Raw genomic sequence first — 24,364 nt, 5'->3', positions numbered from 1 at the left:
AGGGGTGTCAAACTCATTTTTGTCGCGGGCCACTTACGTTTGCCTTGGAGGGCCGTTGTAAATTTTGGGAAACTATACAAATGTTTAATCACCTCCACTTGATACATGTGCAGCGCACAACAAATTGATGAATAACTCGTTTTAAAATCAGAAGTCGAGAATAATAACTGTTTTTGTGTGTTACATATGACAATTTGAAATTTTGGTTCAGACTTCAGCAAGCATCATGGAACTTGACATGCTTGATTTGCTTTTGCGGGCCATATAAAATGATGTGGTGGGCCAGATCTGGCCCCCGGGCCTTGACTTTGACACCTGTGGTTTAAGTGAACATAGTGATTTAGCACTTTGGACAATGAGCATTGCAACACAATAAAATATTTCTAAATGTGTGAGGGGGCAAGAGCATGTCTATTTGATTTTGTTGCAAATCCACCAAATGTTGCGCGTCTATGAATTCTTTTCTGCTATCCCACCCCCACAGTGTTACGTGGTTTTCAAGGTTACTCAGAGATCACAGGAGACACAGTATTGATCGAATAGTAAAAAATCATCTTTGTGCATGATGCATGAATGAATAAAATGTTTTCCTGATGCACTTCAAGCAGTGATTACAGAGAGAATAAAAGCGGCCCTGGTGATTCAATTGATTCATTGATTCAATTGATTCAAGCGCAATTTTCACAAGCAGTGCGTTACAAGTGCAAAAACATCCATCCGTCCGTCCGTTCTCCAAACCGCTCATAATCATTCAACAGGCTCGCAAGTTTCAGCTTTACGTCCTTTACGTTGTGTTATGCTGTATGTCACCGGCATCAAATGACTGAATTCCATCCCAACCTCAATGTTTGTCCAGAATGATAGAATAGCATCTAGAACACTGCCAATATGTCAAGAAGGTTAAACTGATCCAAGCCTTCCTTTCGAGTCTTTTCAACACCCTGACTGAAGGTCCAACAAGGGCCTTTTATCCCCTTTCCGATTGAAGGCAAGGTCAGCTTCCTGCACGCCCACTGTGCCTCCCCGAGGCCGAGATGTCTTTACAGGAAAAGGCACCATGGTGGTAGGTCACACGGCTGCATGAAAAGGTTTGCTTGCTATATGTACGGTTCAGGTTTTGGTGGATTCAGAGAATAGTTTGTTCTGTCAAGGTCAGGTGTGTTATTTTGATGCGAAGTTTAATGACCGACTTAACAAATATTTTTTTTAAAGCACTTTAGAAAGTGTCCCATAATTGTATGCAACACTTTTGTGTTTTAATCAGCTCCCGTTTATAATGTATCTTAATTACGAGCATGAGGCATGCTTGATTTGTGGCAAATAAATAGAAAATCATTGGGCACGTATTTAACAGCTCCAACTTTAATCTATGTAAGTAGCACATGAGCTTCGCAGAGACATTATTCTGTCAACTTGTCTTTACCCCATTAATAACGTCGGGGGAGGAGTTTATGGTGGCACACTGATGAAAAAGTGAAAACACTTGCATGCGGCAGCGTATACGATTATTACAGTGGATTATTATCACTGTGGTTGTTTTTTTTTTTTTTTTGCTGCGATCAACGCAGTGCAGCAAGTGCTTGCAGATTTATCTTTGTGGAGATTGTGTCGGTGTTCTTCCCCTCGAATTGCAATGAATCTGGAGTGTTTGGTTCCTATAGGAAACAGATCTGGCGATGAGGTTAGACCAGGTTGTGCTTTTAAAAATGGTCTTACTGATTACAGGGGCAAATCATGAGCTCCAACACTGCAATCCATCAAAAGCTTCTTTTTGGGGGGGGGGGGGGGGAATATTTATTGTGGAGTTAAACAATATTAAGAGGATGTTTCCATCCCTAATCATCCATTATGCAAATGAATGAGCTCTCGCTCCAGTAGGCAACAGTCACGACTGGACGGTGCTAAGAATTAGAATTTAAACTGGCATTAGCGACAAGCTCATAAAGGGATTTTTTTTAAGACACACAGCCGAACCTCAAACGTTGACTTCCGTGTTTGAACCACTGTCAGACCTCCGCATCCCGAAGAGCATCATGTCAGTTCATCAAGCAGAAGAAAATGTCATCTTTGCGAGCTGTATGACATTTATAATATCTATAAATGATTATTACTCGACATTTATTATTTGACTTTGAGAATAATGATGACGATGACATTGTCTTGTGATTACCGCATGACATCCGACCGACTACAGTATACCATCCTACCACCAGGAAGACATACTTCACTCTGCATTTTGAATTACGTTATGTTTATGTACATCATGGCTGAGCTTTTCAGGGGTCATGTGTGCAGACGACACATGCAATTCAGTCGGGTAGAAAACACACATACACGTCTTTGGTCTCCAGCATTTTTTGTGCTTTGAAACATCGTCCCTCTGCGATCCTGGACAAGTCGTCGAATGATATGAACCCTTACAGGGACAGCGGTTACTACAGTGGACAGTTTACCATGTTATCAGGTTACAGGGTGCACGAAAGGGTTAAGTCAGATATGATGCACCTGCAACACAACAGTATGCCCTAAGTAATTCATGTTAAGACAAACGGATCTTGCTCTGTGAAGGGTGTAACTCCTGCGCAGCGTCAACTCGACGCAGGGGCGGGTTAGACACTGTAAGTTAGCAGATGAACGCAGGCCGGCAGTTGTGAGAAAGAGGAGGGCTGCGCCACTGTGGGAGTGGTAACAGCTGACTTCGATCATGGCCAATCTCCTTCCATTCACTTTAAATGTGGCGCACTAGTCATGTATTCGATTTTTGCTGGAAGCACATCCGCGCCGTGAGGGAGGCACTACCCCCCAACTTTGAACCCAAACGCGCCACCCAGTGGAATGATTTTAAAAATCTAATACAATGATTCTGCGTGAGTGTGAGATGTGATCTGAGCAAGCATAAGGTTTCGATCCTCTACTCCTACAACTGCGCTGGTCCGCCATGCGTGGCGGAGACTGGTCTGCCAAATTGGTCTTGGGCTCATTAAAAAAATATAAATATATATCTGAATCTGCTGGCATTTGAACCACAGTGGAGATGCTACGTCTACTAAAATAGCATTTTGTTGTCTTAAAATTGTTACTTGGCAGTGAGGAATGTTAAAATATTTCTAAATATAAAGTTTAGAATGGGGACAATGTGATCCTGGAATGGATCATTTCCCATGGAAAAAATTAAGTGTTTAAAAATCTGAACAACTCCCCATAGTGCCCCATAATGGTGCGTTTCATCTTCCGTTGTAATCAGACAGTACACCGAAAATAATTCGACATTAAAAATGACATCTTTTAACAACAACATTTACAAAGTGTTGTTGGTGCTATGACTGCATACCGCTTTGCTCCTGGGCTCCACACTCGACCGTAATCCAATTTAAAGGGTGAAGACACGGTCAGAAATTATGAATGTCGCCCTTGTCATGGGGAAGGAGAGTGCAGCTCGTCTTACACTAAAAATATCCAATAAAGTGGAGCATCCCCTAAGCAGCACACTCTCAAAAGGATTCACAACGCAACCGGCACAATGAATGTGACTGTTTCTCTCTTGTGTCGATGACTAATATGGAACGGCCGATAAAATCATTTGTATTGATTGTAGTGCTAATGTCTTAGAGCAAGATAGATATCAAATCCGGTAATAAAAGGCACACACAACAAAGTGATTGCTATTATTAAAGCTGTCCAGCTGTTTTACGAGACACACAATGGTTCTGTATGTACCAGCTCTAATTCTGTGATTTTGACAAATGTGCTTCCAAATTGCTAGAGATAAAGATTGCTCCTTGCGGATGAACGCTCGCTCCGCCTCGTTTCCGCCTCTCGAACGCTGTCAGCGGTGATCCAAAACCACTCCCCAACACTACAAATCTTGAACTACACAAATTGGGAGGGCAGGAAGGAATTCAAGGATGGCTGCCCCAAATTATTTGAGGAGTTCTCCTGATTCTGCATCCAAATCCAGTACAATTTTGAGAAGAAACATGCTGGGGTTGAGCATGTTCATTTTCATGTTGTTACGTGTTATTAATTCTACCATCAGTACGGGAATACAAGTATCAACAGAGGTGGGTATTCCATCCCTGGGACGGAATGTGACGGCTGGACGCCCCATTTGTGGGACAGAGGACTGAGGATGACGTTTTTTTAAAAAGGACGCACTGAGCTAGGACGGAAGTGGGTTTTTTGTCCGTTCCTTTAATCGTCCTGAACCGGCTTAAGTATGTGGTGTCCGGAGGAAAAATAACAAGGCCAGAGTGTAGCCATACACTGTATTATCTTAACAGGCTATGAACATCCATCCATCTTCCGAGCCGCTTGATCCTCACTAGGGTCGCGGGGGGTGCTGGAGCCTATCCCAGCTGTCTTCGGGCAGTAGGCGGGGGACACCCTGAATCGGTTGCCAGCCAATCGCAGAGGCTATGAATTATTATTATTATTATTATTTTATCATAGTAGCTATTTTTGTGTTGTGAAATACGAATAGTTGCTTATCACATACACATTACATGGCGTGACTGAAAATAAGGTTTGGTACACAGGCGTATACGCGTTGAATACGTCAATACTTGCATGCAAGAGTCCTGCACATTTTTTCGTGTGCGGCATCGTGTAATGTGACGCATTTCTCTCGTGAAGTGACTTACGTTTTGTAGTGATCGCCTCTATGAAGAAGAAAACACCCTAAAATCCCAAATACTTGGACGATCATTCGAAAATTTTCAGAAATTGATGTGAGCATTAAATAAAGATGTACAGTAAATGCAAAAGAAAATTGTACATGCATAGAAATGAGCTCAATAAATACCAGATGCACTTTCAAGCACAATAATGTCAGATTTCCCAAAGCGAATATGTAAGAGGGAATGTATATTAACCAAACCCTTCTCTGTAAAATCTAATTAAAAAAAACACTATACTGCCATGTTACTCAAGCTGGATGTGAGACAAAAGCAATTTCCGGGTCATGTGCAAAAATGCCAGCAATACATACAGTATTTGCAATAATTAAAATGCAAGAGAGGATTGTTAAAACATGATGCTAATTAATTCAGTGACCCAGTCACTCTTGCTCGGTAGCAATTTTCAGCCTGTTCACAGAATTTAGAGGGATTTTATGAATAAAAAAAGAATCAACTCCAATTACGGGAATGGAAATGTGGAAAGGTTGTGTACATAGCTTCTCGCGACAGTTACGGCTTTACATCAGGGCAAAAATGGAGTGTTTTTGTGGCAAAATAATGCGTTGCAATGTGCCTGCCATGTTTGCAGAGTGTTAGTATGGGAACTTTTTGGAAGGTGTATCAACAAATGTTTCTATGGAAAGACTTCTAGGCCCTGACGATGAAACAATCAAATCAAAAAAGTGCTGTTTACTGAGCGTGCCTTCTTGTGCCGTGTGACAATATATTCTTGCGCGGCTGTGTAAATTTGCTCTGCATAGTCTTAAAATAGGATTTCCAAATAGATTCTTCACATTCTTTCTGTCAGTCTTTCTTGCTTTAAACGATCACTCGCCGTACAACAGGGGTTTAAAACTCATTTTTGTCGCAGGACAGATTTAAGTTTGTTTCCCTTGGAGGGCCATTTTGACTGAAACCATATAAAGAAGTCAAGAATAACGGTTTATTCACCTATTGTTTAAGTGACTGTAATGGGGGGTTTGGTAACAAGAAAATGCTTACAGTATCACGCTTATTTATTACAAATGAGAATTTGAAATTTCGGTAGTGATTTTAGGAAGCATCATGAATGTTGACATCTTTGATGTGCTTTCGCGGGCCACATAAAATGACGTGGGGGGCCAGATCTGGCCCCCAGGCCTTGAGTTTGACACCCGTGCCATACAACTTACTGTTAAATATGCACCCTTGTCTAATTTGGGATTGTTTATTTATTTTTGGGGTGAGTGGTATTGTGCAGAGGATTTTACGGTAATAAAAAGCGAAACAATGTGTGGACAATTATTAGCCTCAACTGATTGAGGCAACTGAACAAATCTGAATGAAAAAAAAAGGTGTTTATTCTAAAAATCAACAGCCCAAAAAAAAAGTGCGCATGCAAACAGCGCCACAGACATCAATGCAGGATTATGTGCATTCACGAGGTGTATCACAATCACCCGTGTCCAAACACAAACCAATTCGCTGACCCTACTCTTCAAAAGAGACCAACCATCGTTATTTGATGTCTGAGCTCTCATGTGCATTTCAGACTCCCACAAATAGAACATTCTGCCTCAAGAGTCGCGACCTGTAAATCAGGTGACTCCAATCTCTCGTCGGACCGCCCGGGCAATGAGCCCCCACCTTACATTCTTTCTTTTACCCCTCACTGCACTTTAACTACAATCACTTGCTTGCTGAGCAATGGAAAGTGACACAGGCTGGAGGGTTGCGATACACCGAGGGGCTCTATCAGCAATTTATAGCCGCCCGTATGCTGTAGTGAAACGCACTTGCTTTTTTTTAAATTTATGTTTTCACAAACCAAGTCGCAAAGTCAGCAAAAGTGCATCGGTTTCGGCGTACCAGCATTTGTTTGTCTTGCAGTCTCGCCTTTTTTTGTGATGAATACCATTGTTGTACATTACTTACATTTTCTGTGAACTGAGTGGAGCATTAAAAACAAACACAAATGTGATCAAATCTGCCATCTTATGTGATTGAAACCACTTAGCTCGACGCGAGGAGGTTCAATGAGAGGCCATGTTTTCGGCCCATTGTTTCCAGATCAGTGGCTCGGCCCTCGGTTGCTATGGCTGCCGCTGTGCCCACCTTTTCCTGGACATATAAGGCAGGACAGCAGCACCGACTGCTTCACGGGACCACGTGAATGGAGAGCACGCTCTCCGCATAGCACTTGACGGTGGTTCGGGTTCTCTTTATCCGTGTGCTGTGTGCGATCCTGAATTCATGCTGAGAGCCTCTCAGCCATCCTGTCAAAAGTACAGAGATATGCCGAACAGAGAAAAGTATGTGAGGGGGCCGATTTTGATCCACTTTGATAGTGCGTGTCGGAAAAATGAAAATACCTTTCTGTGAAAGCGTCACTTCGGTTTGACAGCTTTGTTGAAGGGTCTGCCGGAAAAAATTGAATTAGCATTTTGTGATTTTTTTTTTCCATTAACATGTACACATTGACTGAACATAAGCATCAGCACTTTCATTGACTTTGACCAAAAACAGGTTTCTTCTCATGATGATAAACGAAAATCACACAGTGCAAAGGAAAACCCCATCAATGAGCTTGAGGGTGCCTTACAGCATCACGCGTATCTCTTTGCAGCTTTGTACATATCTCCCAGTGATAAGGAAAGACACTAAAGTTGTTCACACTGGCTGAAGAAAGAAAGCATAGACAGAAGAAACTCAGAGGAAAAATGAAATGCCCCTCAAGTCACAATTCATAATGGACTAATTTGTCATGCAAAATGTTTGTCATGCATGAGTTCGATGCGCATGTTTTGCATGACGTCCCAGTGAGTCTCAAAATGTCGTACAAGGACCACTAGTGGTATGCGGACATCCTCCAGTCGTACGCAAATAATCACTGAATTCAACGTTCACACTGTCTATTATATTCAGGTCGCTTTTTTTAAATTGTATGGGAAAAAAAATATTTACAGAGCCATTTGGGTTATTTATTTATTTATTTTTGCACAGTTCAGTTATATATCTTTTAGGCGCATTTGGATTTAAGCTTTTCGTCGTGTTTCATTTCATCATTTTTCATTTAACATGAATGTACAATCCAATTACATTTTCACTAAAAAGTGAAAGTGTGACTGCATGAATTCACCAAGCCTTCAGCAAGCTTCCCTCTCCACTTCAGTCAATGCTACACGTACGTCACATGTTTTACTACAGTGTTTTTTTTTTGTTTTTTTTCAAACACTTCTAGGAGTGGAAAAGGCTTTGGGGAAATGTGCCTCCAGCTGTGAAGAAATTGATCAACCAGCGTCCTGGAATGGATTGTGTTTGACCTCAGAGTTTCACAACGTGCCCTCAGAGAATGACACTGACAAAAAAAGTTAGTCACAAGAAGTGCTCGGTTTAAAAGACTCAAGATTTGTTTGGGCCTCAATTTGGGAACCAACAAACATTATGCATTTAGACCTTTGAATGCTATTAATCCAATGAGGTCACGGAACATGCCCTGCACATGGTGCAGCAGATGGCCGAACATAAGAACAAAACAAAAATGCAGCTTGTAAAATTGTGAACAAAAGTGACAATGATGATCATTTCTCAACATTTTCTGACATCATTCTTCGCTTCTTTCCTCACCCTCCAAACTAATTTCCCCACCGCCCAAGTTTTCCAGATTGCTACACAACCCAAAAAAAAAGGAAGAAAAAAAAACACCCTGGCTTGCGTCTAGCTCATGAACATCTGCTCAACTAAAGATCCACCCACATCCACCAGCATCCAGCAAACAGTATAGTGTGTATAGTTCAACGGGGGTCAACTGACAGGAGCCGGACAGACTATGTTAAATTGTGCATGACGACCGAACAAAGCTTCAAAAGGCATTATTCAGCCGAGCTGGATGAGCCATATCACACAGAGCGGAAGCGTCTAAGGGATGCTGCCGTGTTTAGCGAAGAACTCCCATACACTGTCTTCCTTTCCATGTCAAGGTTGCCATAGCAACTCGGGTTTTGGATAATTCCCACATCAGGTGGCTTTTGTCGCAAAGAATATTAGGAAACAGAGCAGCTAATCGATGACGTTCTGGAGTTCCGTCATGGTTCTCTCATTGATGATGGAAGATAGTAGCAGTAGTGACATATGCCCAACTGGACACTGGATTAGGTACACCTGCGCAATCGAATGAGATCCTGAGTTGCCTTACGACATGAAGAGTCACTGTCAGGTCCAACTGCGAGTGAGATTTGAACGCAGCTTCACGCCACAAACCTCTCGCCCCATCTGAGTCAAAGCCACAACCCTTGCCGAAGTGCGTTCGACATCTGCCACAAACGTAACATACACTGTAAACAAAATGACGTAGCCATAGCTGCTACGCTGGTAGCATGATTTCTTCATAACGGAGCCTAACTATTCCGCTACATGGTATCAATTTGAAGTTTTATTTTTGATGTGTACGGTCAATTAGTAAACAAAATGAGATGATAAATTGAACTGTCGGGTACAATTGTTGATCATTCGTGACAATTATTTCCCTTGTTTTGTCTCGTGGATCTGTACAAATTTTTGATATTCCGCAATTCTTTCTGCAAAGCTCTTCAAGTCCGACGTTAGAGGTGGGACAGCTGCCAGAGTGCCCACGATGACACAAGGATGACTGATACCCTGTCAGTCACGCCTTCTCTTACTGATTGGTTGTTTTTGCATGGGTGTAATTTCCGTAAAAAGTATTTAGAAGTACAAGAAGAGACCAGCTATGGCTGATTCCCCCCCCCCCCCCCCCCCCCACAGATCATTTTACGAATGTACTACTATCAACTTATACTGACAATTCAAACTAAAATGACCAAAAGTATTTGGGTTTTTTTTTTCTTTCTCAAATTGCAAACTGACCCCTAAAGTACAACTGAGGAGATGAAAAACGTTTTCGAATGATTTTAACACTGCAAGCTGGAGATCAAGAGCATGGTTGCAGGTACAGCCCCCCCCTCCTCATCCCCGTCGTTTGTTTCATACAAACAAAAGGTGCTGTTAGCTGATCATTAGGTGCAGCCGTACCGGACAGCTGCTTGAGTGAGAGGGTCTCCATCTCAAAGGGAAAGTCAAGAGGAAACAAGCCCATAGGTAAAATGATCCTCAGTTCCACTCTCTTAAACCTGATTACTGTAACGAGCTTATCAACTGGTGGTGGACGTATAGTACACTCACACACAGCTGAAAGCGCATCTCACCGTCATATTTTTATGAAGACTTTTTTGTTGTTTTGGCATTACAAATCAATGAATATAAACCACAAAGTTTATTTATTTTTTCCAGACATCTTTTACACTTAACGTCTAAAAAAATGCATCTGTATTAATCTGGACAATCCAATGCATTTTAGTGGAAATATTCAGTGAATTAATTTAATACTATATATCGGTGTGTGTGTGTATATACAGCTGTATATATATTTCCCCCCCCCCCCCATTTTATGGTTCACCGCTGCCAAAACAATATAAACGAAATATAACCTTAATCCTTCAGAAAATGGATACCTGACAGTGTTGATTATTTTTACCCGCGGCAATTGAATTTAATTAAACGTGTAGCAAATGATAAACCATTGACTATGATGATGACAATTATAATTAAAGCAAAAAACCTCTTAGAGAGATTCTCAAACTCTCAACTCAACTCTCAAACAGCTCCACATGAAGAAGTCAAGCGAGGAGGGCCGACTCAAGGTCACTCTTGTTGCAGTAAAGGGGGAGGGGGAGACGCCGCTTTTTCACTTGTACCCACTAGTTTGGACCATGCTCAAAGGTTGGATCGATCGTGGAGCTCGATGACATGGGAGCATCGGGCAATGTGCAACGATAAAGACCTCCAACCATTTTCCTATGATTTAACCCAGTACTGTCCCAGTAAAATGAGACACAAGACCTTTATAACGACCCAATTGTTTTTAGTGGCCCATTTAATGCATCTGTCTGTTTCACGCTTGACAGGATTAATGAAGCGCAAATACAGTGTTGGTGGCCTGCCTGCAGTAAGCCACAGAGATGTGAAACAAGCCATGTTGAATTAGGTGAAACAAGCTTCCCGGTTCTCAGTACCTAAGCATGCCGTATTTTTCACACTACAAGGCGCTTTGGAGCGTAAGGCGCACCTTCAATGAATGGTCTATTTTAAAATTGTTTTCATATGTAGGGCGCACCACATTATAAGGTGCATAAAAACGAAGCCACAATGGTGGCTGGAATTGCTTTATGCATCCACTAGATGGAGCCACGCTCAAGGGAATACAATACAGCTTTATTTATATAGAGCCGTCACAACCGCAACAGCTTTAACAAAGCGCTTGACAGAACATTTAAAATACTACGTCCAGGAAATCAGAATATTGATCAGTGTATAAGGCGGATCGGATCATAAGGCGCACCGTCGGGTTTTGAGAAAAGGGAATGCTTCTGGGTGCGCCTTATAGGGTGGAAAATACGGTAATCATCTTCCTGTACCTCGAAGGGAAGTGTTTGGCGTCGTGTGGCTAAGCGAAATTTAAAAAACATGCAAAAGTCATTTTCTCATTGATTTTGCAAAGAATGGGAAATTAGCAGAAAAACACTGAAGGTTTAATACATCACTGTAAATACGTGCTCACACCCATGCGAGGATGCACTCCACAAATGATCACTGAAACAACTCTGCTGAGTTCTACAATAACCGGACAAGCCATCAATTACATCAGAGCAGCTCTGCAGGTCTCTGACAAGGCTGGGATCATCTGACAGGAGTACTGCCTGTAGCAAGCAAGCAACCCGCCAGTGTCGACATGCGGCTCGCGTTAACAAGACAAAAAGATACACCATCCAAACATCTTCAAGAAGCAATAAAAACAGCAGCATTGACCCGCACCCCCTCAGCTTAAACTTCGATCTAACGGTGAGACTGGCTACACGGCTGCGGCTTTGCAGTTTCTTTTAATCTCTCCTTTTTATGGCATCATCATGTAATCAAGATCCGCCCACCCGGGGAACAGCACAAGAGCGAGTGCCAGAAAATGAAATTATTGTTGTGTGTCCTCGCTGGGTGTTATTTCATAGCATGGCATGGGCACAACAGACGTCGCCGTAAAGCAGATTTATGAAAGCCCAACGCTGGAAGTAGCACCGAGAAAGAAAGGTGGTTCATATTGGCCGATGATGACGGTGAAACGTTTCAAATTGCTGCTGTGATCTGTCATCTACTGTGGATTGACATGTGCTGCATTAGCGTCAGAAGCTTTGAATGCTTTTAACTGATCACTATGATATGGATGGCATGGATCAGGAAGATGGGAATGAGAACCCAAAATAGCCTCTAGTCAAAATTGTCAGGAAAAGAAAATCAATCCTAACCGAGATGCTTTCATTTATACTCGCCGTTCACTGTGCTGATTGGTTTGTGCTATTAGTATGCTCCTCCACGGTCTCGTGATACATAATGAATACATTGATGAATTTTGTATATGAGACGGAACAATTACATAAAACGTGTTTGATTTCATGAATTGAGAGTTTCACCATGCTCCTCTTCAGACTTGGCGCCATCTGGGAGCAATGACATTAAGCAGTAGTTGTCAAGTAAATGGCCATTATTCTAAATTATGTGCCTGTAACGTGTTACAATATAATACCAGAAAAATAAGCTCCCCCCTCCGTTCATCTAATGAACAAATCAAACAATCCTTGCAGGATTTTGAGCATCATTTATTTTGAAACGGAATCATAAAGCAACGTCTTCCTATCGGAGACCTTTTATCACAAATGCATGACACCAGACAATTAAGGCAGACTTTATGCTGACATCACTTCTGGCACATTATGGTAATGTATCAAAATGCCTGCATGAATAAATGAAATGAGTTACATACCTCTTTAGATCAAATGCAAGTTGGATACAAGTGACACATCGACATACTCTTGCGCTTGCCGGAAAAAAAAACGTGATTCGAAACGATTAGTTCTGCACTCTCTGGGGACGGGAGACAGATGCGCAATTCTATTTGTCCTACGTGGTTCATCTCCAGAGAAGGGACAGACAATATCTATACCGTTGAGACATGCAGGTTGTGCAGACCTTGTATTGGCACATTAGTTGCTGGCATAAATCATCAGCGCTGTTGGTTTCAGTTAGCGATAGACTCGTTCACAAAAAGACAATTTGGGGGAATTTAAAAGCCAGCAACGGTGGGCGCATGAGCAGTGTGTGCAGGAAGGCCAAATTCGAAGCGATTGTGTGAAGATTGCTGTCTCCGCAAATTGTCATGCAGGTCACCTTAACATTGCATGCCACCCTCAGCGCTTTTTCCCCCCTCCCTTGAGGAATGCATATTTTACACAGGATTGATAGATGTGTGTCATTTGAGGGTTTTTTTGGTCAACTTTGATTGCAGGTAGGCAACACAGAGCAGGCACCCCCCAAAAAAATGCAGGCCAAAATGAACAAAACCTAAATATGGCCCTGCAAATCCCTTTTTTGATAACCATGCTACTTTCTTGTCTTTCGTCACAGCGCATTGCGATCTTTGGTTTAAACTTTTCATGGTCTCTGGTCACATTTGAAAGAACATAAATGAGTCACAAATGTGTCAGCGTAAAGTGCATTACTTATACAGCGTGGGAAGACCAGCTTGTGATATTTGACCATTCTTGGCCTGTAATGTATTCTATACGGGGACATCTGGACATTAAACATACAGGAAGTGAAAATGGAAGAAATTAAATGTTGTTCCCCTTTGCGGCCAGAACAGCTTCCACTCTTCTGGGATTATCCGAGAGAATATCTGTAGGATGTAGTGTAAAGACCCGGCAAATGACTTCTGAGAATTGTATCTTAACACAATAGACAAGATTGAAGATAATTGCTGAGAACGTGCCAAGACTAAACGCGATGTAATACTCATTTATGGCGATACAGCATTCTAGCGTTTTTCACCACTTCGGTATTCCTGATTTTTGGGGGATTCCCTAAAATTGTACTAGGATGGACTTTGTTCATACCGCCCTGTCATTATTACAACTCCGTTCATACCAGAAGTTAACTGGTACAATTGCAAAGTACAGTTGGCTAGCTAGCTATGCCTCCATCTCCAAAAAATGTAATTTCTATTCTGCATGTCACACAGAGAAAGGCCACAGGGCAAGGCGAGAGGATTTTCATGCTATATTATATATGTTGTTGTTTTTTTTTTTAATGTCCAACTTAAAAGGCAGTGTGTGTGTTGGTATGGCATCTTTAGAGTGCCTATAGCATGCCTTGTTGTCTGCCATGTAACAGGAACCCTAAAAAGACAAATTTGATTTACTAAGCGGCTCAAAGAAATACAGGGAACAGCACAATCTAACTAACTAAGTGTTCCTTTTACTTTTTTGGAACAGTATATTTTGTTCATTGCTCTTAAAGTTCAACCAGCCAGTGTTGAAAGGTTGGCCCTATTTTTACACCAAACTCCTTGTGTGCCTTTTCCAAACGGCAACAGAATCATATAATTGTGCAAAATGTCTGAAATTAACAATTTCAACGAGTGCAGTACACCACAATCGGTCTATTATTTAAATGATGGCCTTTTTCATTATGTTACTCATATTTCCACCATGTTTGGCTGTCCCAAGAATCAAAACACATTCATATGCAGTGAGACACATGATAAAAAATGACTGTGAAAGGCACATTCGCCCCCCTCCCACCCCCAAAAAATGCACCTGGTGGGCTGCTTGTGTGCCTCTCACATCAATGCAAGGTACCATCAAGGGAGAGGAGCCGAATGCTAGTGGATTGTGCTACGAAAATAAATGTGCTTGATTTTTATTTTTATTTTTTTTGCATTTGCAGTACTTTGCCCTCAAAGGTATCTGATTCACTCAATCAAAATGTTTTATTTTGCAGCAAATGAGGCATCCGTTTCACTTCCCAAGCTTACCTTCGCGGTGGCCCCTCTCTCTTGAGATACACTCAATTTTTCATGACAATGGCTCGGCACCAAGAAATAAACAGTAATGAATATAGTGCATGCTTCATATCATATCAGCTCTTATCTGAGCTCATACATGCCAGAAATTATGCGAGTCATCCAATAATAATGTCATTAATCCCTAATGTGACAGCACAGCATTTGATACCGGATCACGAACCAGGCAGAAATAAATGCAACACATCACGTAGGTGGAAATGTATAATCAGCCACTTCAAACTGAAAGCGAGCGGCTGTTTTAAAAGACATCTGACCCCGGACAAAGCCAGGGAGCAGCAAACAGCTGTCAGGATGTGACAGACCGTGCAACGGCAGAGAGTACTTTATGTTCAACGTTTTGAAGCTGCATCACTTTGAGCAGAAGAAAAAAGAAAACGAAATAACCTTGACAGGCGGGAATACATATCTGTATGAATATACAGCATAATGGATTTCAAATACAGTGCTTAGCAGCGGTTCAAAGACACAACAAATTCCCCATGAGAAGGCGCTTGGCAGGATTGGGAAGAAAAACTCCCCATTTGCAAACAAAAGACAAACTTGAGCATAACCAGACTTGGGGTGGTGCAGCTATCTGCCTCAAGTGGCCAGGCTGCAAAATAGCATCCAACAGCTTTAGCGTTCAATAGCTTAGCATTGACAGAAAAAAAAGGATTACTTTGATGAATGCCCGTTGACAGCAGACACACAAATATTACAGAGCTAGATTCAATATGGCCACAAAAATAACATCACGTTCCTCACCTCCACCAACTACGTCCATCCATCCATTTTCCTATCCGCTTTATCTTCACAAGGGTCACGCGGGGGAGGGGGAGGGGGCAGTGCCTATCCCAGCTGTCAACGGGCAGGAGGCGGGGGACACACTGAACCAGCTGCTAGCCAATCGCAGGGCACACAGAGACAAACAACCATCTGCGCTCACACACACACCTCGGGACAATTTAGAGTGTTCAATCAGCCTGCCATGCATGTTTTTGGAATGTGGGAGGAAACCAGAGTACCCGGAGAAAAGAAGGCCCGGGGAGAACATGCAAACTCTACACAAGGAGTCCGGAGCTGGAATTGAACCCGGTACCTCTGCACTGTGAGGTTGACGTGCTAACCACTGGATCACAGGGCCGCCCACCAATGACAGTCAAGTTTATTTCAATATCTCGCACGAGGACGCGTGAGCAGAGCTTAAGTTGCTGTGATGCAAGCTGACTATTTTCATCTTACTCTCCGAAAGTGTGAGGATGTGCCTCAAGGTGCTCGGAGAATCTGACAATATGCCAGATACAACTGAGTCCTTGTAAAACTCGGGGAGTGACCTTTGGTGTGTCCATTAAACGGACAAAATCACAGTTGCTCCAGTCCCATGCAGAAAAGCCTCCCGCTACGAAACCATATATGAATCCAACTGACACTGTGTTTGTTTTGTTTTTTTTGACACACATCTTGATAAAATAAACATTTCTACACTTCCAATCAGAAATGAAATACCACGCATTCTTCTATTTTCCCTTCCGGCAGCAGTCATGCTTTCGTGTCCCAATACTTGTGTCCATGTCGCGTACACACACATGTACTGCCGACAGACAATCCATTTAGGGCGCCTCCAGCATAATGTATCATCTTCCACAGAATCCTGTTCCGCGGCGTTGAAAAGGCGATGTATCATAAGAGCAACGGGCGCTTTGTGTTGATGTCTCACTGACAGCCAGCAAACATCCCAGAGATCAAGATGAAATACTTCAACCTTGTATGCTGTACATTTCCCGACTGCTTGGCTGAAATACTAATCTCTTTACTGTTCCACACATGTTTCTCAGCAGTGCCAAACTCGATCGCCAAAGAATAGCCGAGGGGAAGAAATCAGAGCACGTAATGGAAGGGGGGAACAATGATGTCTATATGCTGTACTCTTTCGCATCTTTTCCGCGACACGTTACATGCATCTGAAAGCGCACTGTCTGGTGGAGTGCAATTACATGCGTAAAAAAAAAAAAAAAAAGAAGATGAACCTTGGCAGAGGCATCTCTTTAGACGCTAAACTAATGCATTCTGATATGCATGCAAATGTACCGCCGAGGTTGTCCAACCATCTGCTTGACTTCTGGCGTCTAACATGCTCGCGAGATAATCGAACAAAAACATTCCTACTTAGCTCTTGTTCAGCTACCGAGTAAAAACAATTGTGACAGGATAAAACACCACGATGTGATTTCAGTCACGCCTGGTCCAAAAAAAAATAAAAAATAAAAACAGACGTCTACATTTGTTCAATGAAACCAGGTGACCTTTTTACTCAGGTAAGCGCTTAGAATGGATGCTGCGCTCAACCAAGAGACACGACATGATATCTGAAGAGAAGGTCACCTCATTTACAAGGTCAGATTCATGTTGGAAGATGAACAGATGGTAGCTTGTATGTGAACAAGCCGCAGCGGAATGCAGAAATCCTCTCATATATGGTCACCGTAGCCCTTCCCGGTAGTTAGTGTTGAAAGATCTGGCGGATCATATCACGTTAATACCACAACGGGGTAAGGAAATAGTGCAAAATACATAAACGGAGTGACAGCTTTTCGGTAAGTGCGATTGTGGTACAGGAAATAAAACTAGCAGCATTTGAGTATTAGACTGAAATGAGAAAGCGATTCCCCGAAACAGGGCAGAGTGGAAGAATAATTTTCGGCTGTCACATTTCCAGTTCCTAACATTGGGACACTGAGGCTCACCAATGAAATGCCATTAAATTAAAGTTGGTCTCTTGGGTAGCAAAGTTTGACCGTTTCTTTCAGAAACAACTTCTGACACCACGGATACGTTTATACTCGTGCCCACCAGGATGGCTGGTTGAGTCACCGATAATGGTGTGACATAGCATGTCATCCTCATCACCAGTTTTGTAATCTACTTATTGATTAGTATTGTGAATACTAAATTGGAAACTGTAAAAGGGAAAAAATGCTCCTGAGACTGCATTCTCTTCAACAGACCGTCACAAAGTTACATCGCGAACATGGTGGACATTGCTCAGGAGGCATCGCGGTATTCGATAAGGGACAGCTTGAGCTTAACAGTGCTGGTTTTAACTCATACTGAAAATAATCAGGATATCGATGCAGAATTGCGCAGACGAGGAGGGTGAATAATAGCAGGAACAACTCAAACCACAAATCAACTCTGATGGAGGCCAGGCCAGAACTTTGCAGTGAGAGGTGCTCTAAGGCACGGTGGTCAAGAATAGATTGCACGCTAACACCACACATATAGCCACCCGGCACGACTACCGGTACTTCCATCTCCAGAAGCACAGTAATAAATGGAACTCAAGATTCTGATCGACCGAGGGTAAAGTAGTCACTTTACCTTGAATGAGGTCAAGGCATGGCTGACGAGCTGCATATACAAGGCTAAAATAAAGTAACACATTCACCATAGATTAGAGCATTCCACAGGACAAAAAACAAAAAGAATCACTTGGGAGAGAAAGTGTCAGCGCCGTCCACAATTATCGCGCGAGCATCTCAGCGGCGACACTACAGAGCGTTCTCTCTCTCAGTCACAGCAGCACTCACAGCCTGCGTGACATCCCAGTTGAAGACAGCAGGGATTCCAGTGACGCTCATGAAACCTCCACCTTACCTTCCGGCTGCCACGTGAAAAGCCAAACAGACCCTGGATTGACTTTGATGTCAAAATATGAGCCTGTCATTTTTCTCAAGACGTGGCGGACTGTGCCATTCAATGACAATATCATTGGGTTTCCTTTATCCCCCCCCCCATCTCTTTCATACCGCAACTGACCTTTGAGTCCTTGATAAAAAGCAGCATGTTAACCCTCAAATCTACATTGGCAATCTGTAGTAGTGATTAACATCCTGTTGAGCTCATTAATGGATTCTAGAGGAATGTACAATGGAATACAGTGGCACCTCTACTTATGAAATTAATTGGTTCTGGAAGACATTTCTTAAGTCGAAAATGTTGTAAGTAGAGACGTGTTTTCCATGGAAATGCCCTAATTTGTTCCAAGCCCGCCAGAAATGGTTTTTGCCTGGCGTTTTGCAAAGAACTGAGTCAAGGACGTTTGCCGTTGTCGGGTTTTTACAATCCTTCGAAAATGTCCAAGGCAAACATCAGCATAGAGAGTGATCGCCCGACTGGTGAACACTTTTTCTGGATGATTCACATTTACATAAAAGTATCGAAACGCCTCTTGGCCCGAGGGGCGAACGACGAGGACGCTGCATAGACACTTATCTATCACCACACAAACACTTATGGCAGCAGTCCCTTTTAGCCAATGGGATGTCGACGCTGGTGCTCTTGGAATATTTGTCAAAAAGAGGTTAGAACAAATTCCAGGTCCACGCACCAAGTAAAGAAGTGTTTATCCGAAACATTAAAAACACCAACACACAATGAACCAACCGACCTTCATCATGTTAGATCGGTGGTGGGCAAACTACGGCCCGCGGGCCTAATCCGGCCCGTTGGTCTTTTTAATCCGGCCCACCGAAGGTTGGTACACAATTAAGGTTCGATGTCAATGACTGCATTCATTTCATTTGGACTTGCAATGACAGGCATTTCAACGCCAGGTGGCACAGTTACTTGAAGTTGCTGAGCATTGGGAGGAAGGGGGAGACGATACGGAAGCCCGCCGTAGCGCCAAGTCAAGCAAATCCCGTTCGATACGACGAAATAATGTACTCTTAAAGTCTGAAAAACGTGCCAAAAAAATGCAAAATACTGCTTTTTGAATAAAAAAATCCAATTAATATTATGTCGAATTTAGTTTACCCTTTTGATCCAGCCCTCCATAATATTTTCTGGTTCTCATGTGGCCCTATGCAAAAAATAATTACCCACTCCCGTGCTAGATTGTTGGTAACAAACAAGTGTCGAGACATAATTACAGTGCTGATGACATCAGGTGTGTCACCTACGAACGCTCGCGACATTTCTGTAAGCCACAAGTCAAACAACACCCGATATCTTCACGGTCAGCAGCGATTAAGACAAGACGTATTGCTTTCAAAGAAAAAACAAACATTTCCGAGCTGAAGAAAATGTCAGCTCAAGCCTTTCTGACGAATATAAATTGTGACAACATGCAGCAAAAATGAGGAATGATAGGAATGAAGGATAAGAGGGCGCCAGAATTTAATGGCTGACGTTTTTCCATATGTCCTGGTTCCAGCCAGGTACTTGGTCCATGACTTTATACCACTGGAAGGCAGCGCATGGCTCCGTGCAGATAACATGTTGAGCCTCAACTTGGAGAGGTGGGGAACGATTGGAATAAACCATAATGAGGCAAGCGGGAGGTGCTTTGTATTTCTTGTGAATATATCACATTTCAACCAAACACTGTATGGTTAGACATTTTTCTAGCTTGTTTGAAAAGGGACATACAGCACCCCCAAGCCCCAATAAAGAAAATCCCTCACATTTGAGGAAAAAAAAAAGTTTGTTTGAAGTGGTTTTCTGTGTGAGCACGTCCCCCGTGGTCAGCTATATTTGGCAGTGACGTATCACGGATGTGGATCAATCACTATCGATCACTGGTGCCCTTGTCACCAACCTGTGACACTTGGGGTATTCCTCAGAGACGCCATGAAGCCTGCGAAGCATTTGACATGCCAATGAAAGGGGCAAGTCTCATCGAAGCCTTAGCCAGAACATACTTTCTGGAAATACTGTTACCTGGAATTACACTCCTGCTTCATTCAGAAATAATTGGACATTACCCTCTGTCTACTTTAGAGAGTAACCAAGAAGAATGGAAGCTTTTGAGCATTACTACGGACATTATTCACACTTTATTGGAAAGAAAAAAAAACACCAGGTGATTAAATGTTCAATGGATGGTGTGACTAACAAGACCCGGAGTGGCAGTTTCAGCTGAAAGAGAAAAACGCAATGAGAAAGTATTGACTTGAACGGAAACGCATACATTACATCCCCAAGTGTAAATGACGCAGCTGACATCCTCCTTATTCATAATCATTCCATGTAGAGGACACAAACATGTCGGAGACAAAAGAGGTTTTGGTTCGGCCACCCTGCACAGGCTCCCTCCTCCTCAGGCTATCACATGATCTTCGGGACTACATCGCATGATCTGTAATGCTGATAATCACTTGGCTTCAAAGTGAAGGTGCAGACTCGTGTCGTTAGTCTTCAGTATAACGCATCCTCCAAAACAGAGTTTTCCGCATGAATCTCTTTCAACAATTCTAATACATTAAAAGAGTGTTCCTCCATTTTTTTTAATTCAGCACATTCTTCAGAACAAATCGCTATGCAGCCATGTCACAGTCATCCTTCAGGATGTGCTCATATTCAAAAGTACACAACCTCACATCAGAAATCGCCATGTATCAACTCCCTTTGCTAAATTGTAGCCGACGATGCAATCAAATTAATGAAGTTATCCTACCGCTTAGTTAAGAGCACAAATATTTATGCAAAGATTTATAGCTAAGAGCATCCTAGCGCGAAAAAAAAGTAGATTGCTATTTATCTAAGCCGACATCTGGCGCTGGGGGAACCCTCAGTCATGTGCGGGCTGCTAACCTATTTTGGGCCCACGGCCCCAGTCCAGGACGGTGCAATAGAAAACCTGTCGTCTGGTACTCACACTGGCGTGCCATCTGAACTGCTAACGAGAAGCGCCACAGGCTAGGTTAGTGCCACTGACCTGAACAACACCGTGCTTGCATCTACTGACCTACTTCTTTGCTAATGCAATGCTAACACTGCAGCATCCTTTCTGGACGACGTGCGGGAAATATCAGATATCATTGACACATTTTTTGGGGGGGGTGGGGGGGGGGTCTGTCTTTTCACATTTTATTGTTAACCTTGTGCATGAATCAGAATATGAAAAGATGGTGGATTGTTATGCCTGTAGAGAAGTGTGCTTTGAAGAAAAGAAAAAAAACCAAGACATTGACAGCAATGATTATTTTGCTTTTTTTTTAAACATTTCATTAAAAACATAATAATAATAAAATAAAAATCTAATATGCTTTATTTTTACCACAGTCTAACATTTTCAATTACAACCACATTTTAAATCTGAACGTAGGGAGAGGTTGCTAATAAAAAAACAAAGTGGCCCATGTGCAATAAATCCCTCCGCCCCCGCCACACACACACACACACACACACACACACACACACATTGACTGGCTGCAACATCCATCTGCTGGGAAATACACAGGAAATCATGAATTCCGATTGATGGAGCAACGGGGAAGAGAGAGTGGCAAGCCCGCGTCTATACATCTATAACCGGTGTTGTGTAGAGAAATATCTGGAAGAGGGCCAGGCCCTGAAGTGATCACAGAGACAGCAGTGAGAAAACGCCACAGGATAGCTCTATTTCAGCCGTAAACATAGAGGCGGGGTCACGTCCGCAGCACGGGCTGTGTTTGAGTTGCCACCTCCTACACACTCATGCATTAAATATGGTTCAACAATCACATTCTCCGGTGACTGCTTAAAAAAATAAAATAAAAATCACTTCCCACCCTCCAGCTGAATATCAGGAGGAATTCCAACCAGGAATGTGTTCATGATGACAGAGCGACAGTTGAGAGGAATCTCGCTTCCTAATGACTGGAGCAGAATAACGTCACCTTGCCTTTTCTCACAGCAATTCAATACAAAAATTGTATGCGCTCTATTACCCACCCAATCATCCATTTTCTAATTGACTTATCCTCACAAGGGTCGCGGGCGTGCTTATCTCAGCTGTCATCGGGCAGTCGGCGGGTTACACCCCAAAATGGTTGCCAGCCAATCGTAGCGCACGCAACCATTCAAGTCAAGTCAAGTCAACAGTATTTATAGAGCACTTTCAAACAGCCATCGCTGCATACAAAGTGCTGTACATGGAGCGATTTAACATGCACAAGAAACAGTAAGACAAATCGGTAATAAAGGCGGTAGAAAGCACCAGACAGTAAAATCAAGAACAAATCTAAGTCATGCTGAGTCGAACGACAAAGAATACAAGTGAGTTCTGAGGAGGGCTTTGAAGATGGGCAGCGAGGAGGCTTGCCGAATGTTCAGTGGGAGGTCATTCCAAAGAGAGTCATTCACGCTCACAATCACACCTAGACACAACCTGGAGTGTCCAATCAACCTGCCATGAATGTTTTTGGAATGTGGGAGGAAACCGGAATACCCCAAAAAAAAACACGCAGGCATGGAAAGAACATGCAAATTCCACACAGGAAGGTCAGAGCCGAAATCGAACACTACACCGTGAGGCAGACGTGCTAACCAGTCGGCTGCCGTGCCGCCCGCACGATATTACAGTTATCTCGATTGCACTACTCTTTCGTATGAAATTAAGTTGACAGCAACACAAGTATGAACTAGATCCAGCCATTTTTGAGACAACTTCTTCTCATCTGGTCCACAGGTGAACTGAAATTGAACGAGAGGCGGGGTGCACGCTGCGCTGGCTTGTAGCCAGTTGACAGGGAAAATATGGTCAACATTTTTTTTTCCCAAGATGGCGCCCGAGTAGAGCCTTGCTTTTTTGTTTTGCTGTTTTTGTCTTTTGTTTTGTCACATGTTGTTTGTTGTTTCATTGTGTGGACCTGATGTGGACTGTTTTCAACACTTTTTGGCCACGACATTCGTCAAAGGAGCAGTATCTGTGCTTGGTGGTTGCGCCTTCTCGGCAGCACGCCTGTACCAGCACAGATTTTGATTGGGACGAATGTCGGCGCCATTGACTGTCGGTGCTGGACAGACCTGGGGCGCTTGTTCAGGCGCCGACAGGTATGGCAGCCTCGGTCACATGCTCCCTAGTATTATCCCTGTTTTTGTCATTTTCGTTTGTTTTTGGCGACCCTGAGCGGCTTACTTACACAAGGGAAAAGTTGCTGCGCATTGGAGAGTCTACGCTCGGTCTTTTTTCACCAGCACACGAAAATCCACAAGGTTTTTCTGAGCTAATCGCGAGCGGAGCGGCTGCGCTGTACGCAGCATGGAAACGCCGCCGGAGGAGGGGGAAGCGAGCCGGCGTGCTCGTCAAGCTCCGGCAGCGTGGATTTCGAACCCCGCTCCCATCGATCCATCTTGCTAATCTACGATCTCTGCCAAACAAGATGGATGAACTTCTTCTCCTCACAAAGACCAACAAAACATTTGCACGTTCTGCTGCGCTCCGCTTCACTGAAACATGGCTCAGTGACCGCCATCCAGATCCCGCGCTACATCTACCCGGCTTCCGCCTTCTCCGAGCCGACCGCGACACGGAGCTATCAGGGAAATCGGAAGGTGGTGGGATTTGCTTCGATATCAACGAAGAATGGTGCACTGATGTCACGAAGCTCGACGCACACTGCAGCCCGGACCTGGAGTCGCTGTCTTTAAACTGCAAGCCATTCTACTCGCCACGTGAGTTCACCTCCTTTTTACTAGTCGGTGTTTACATTGCGCCACAGGCTAACGCTAACACGGCGATACAAACGCTAGCCGAACAAGTAAACAAACTCGAACTAAAATACCCAGAGTTACCCCTGATCATTTTGGGCGATTTTAATAGAGCACATCTTAACCGTGAACTTCCCAGATATAAGCAGCACATCGACAGTTTCACCAGAGAAGGCAACATTCTAGATCACTGCTATACAACAATCAAAAATGCATACCGATCGGTCGCCCGTGCAGCATTGGGTCTTTCTGACCACAATTTAATCCACTT

At 43.1% G+C, this 24,364-nt stretch overlaps 1 protein-coding gene across 7 annotated transcripts in view; it reads right to left on the bottom strand.

The window, feature by feature from the left end:
* Nucleotides 1-24,364, bottom strand: part of tln2b (talin 2b) — a 97,895-nt gene that overhangs the window by 67,249 nt on the left and 6,282 nt on the right. For 2 of the 7 annotated variants that reach the window (XM_052060418.1, XM_052060419.1), the window contains exons 2-3: nucleotides 7,028-7,073; nucleotides 6,857-6,931 (exon numbers count right to left, since the gene is read on the bottom strand). The exons of 4 other annotated variants lie outside the window; for them this stretch is intronic. The gene's annotated coding sequence lies outside the window, so the exon portion shown is untranslated. One more of the 7 variants, XM_052060422.1, reaches the window with a different exon arrangement.

The sequence above is a fragment of the Hippocampus zosterae genome, chromosome 3 (assembly GCF_025434085.1).
Source record: "Hippocampus zosterae strain Florida chromosome 3, ASM2543408v3, whole genome shotgun sequence".
In the NCBI taxonomy this organism is placed as follows: domain Eukaryota; kingdom Metazoa; phylum Chordata; class Actinopteri; order Syngnathiformes; family Syngnathidae; genus Hippocampus; species Hippocampus zosterae.
Note: the sequence above shows the minus strand (reverse complement) of the source record. Positions and strands in the feature narration are given on the sequence as shown.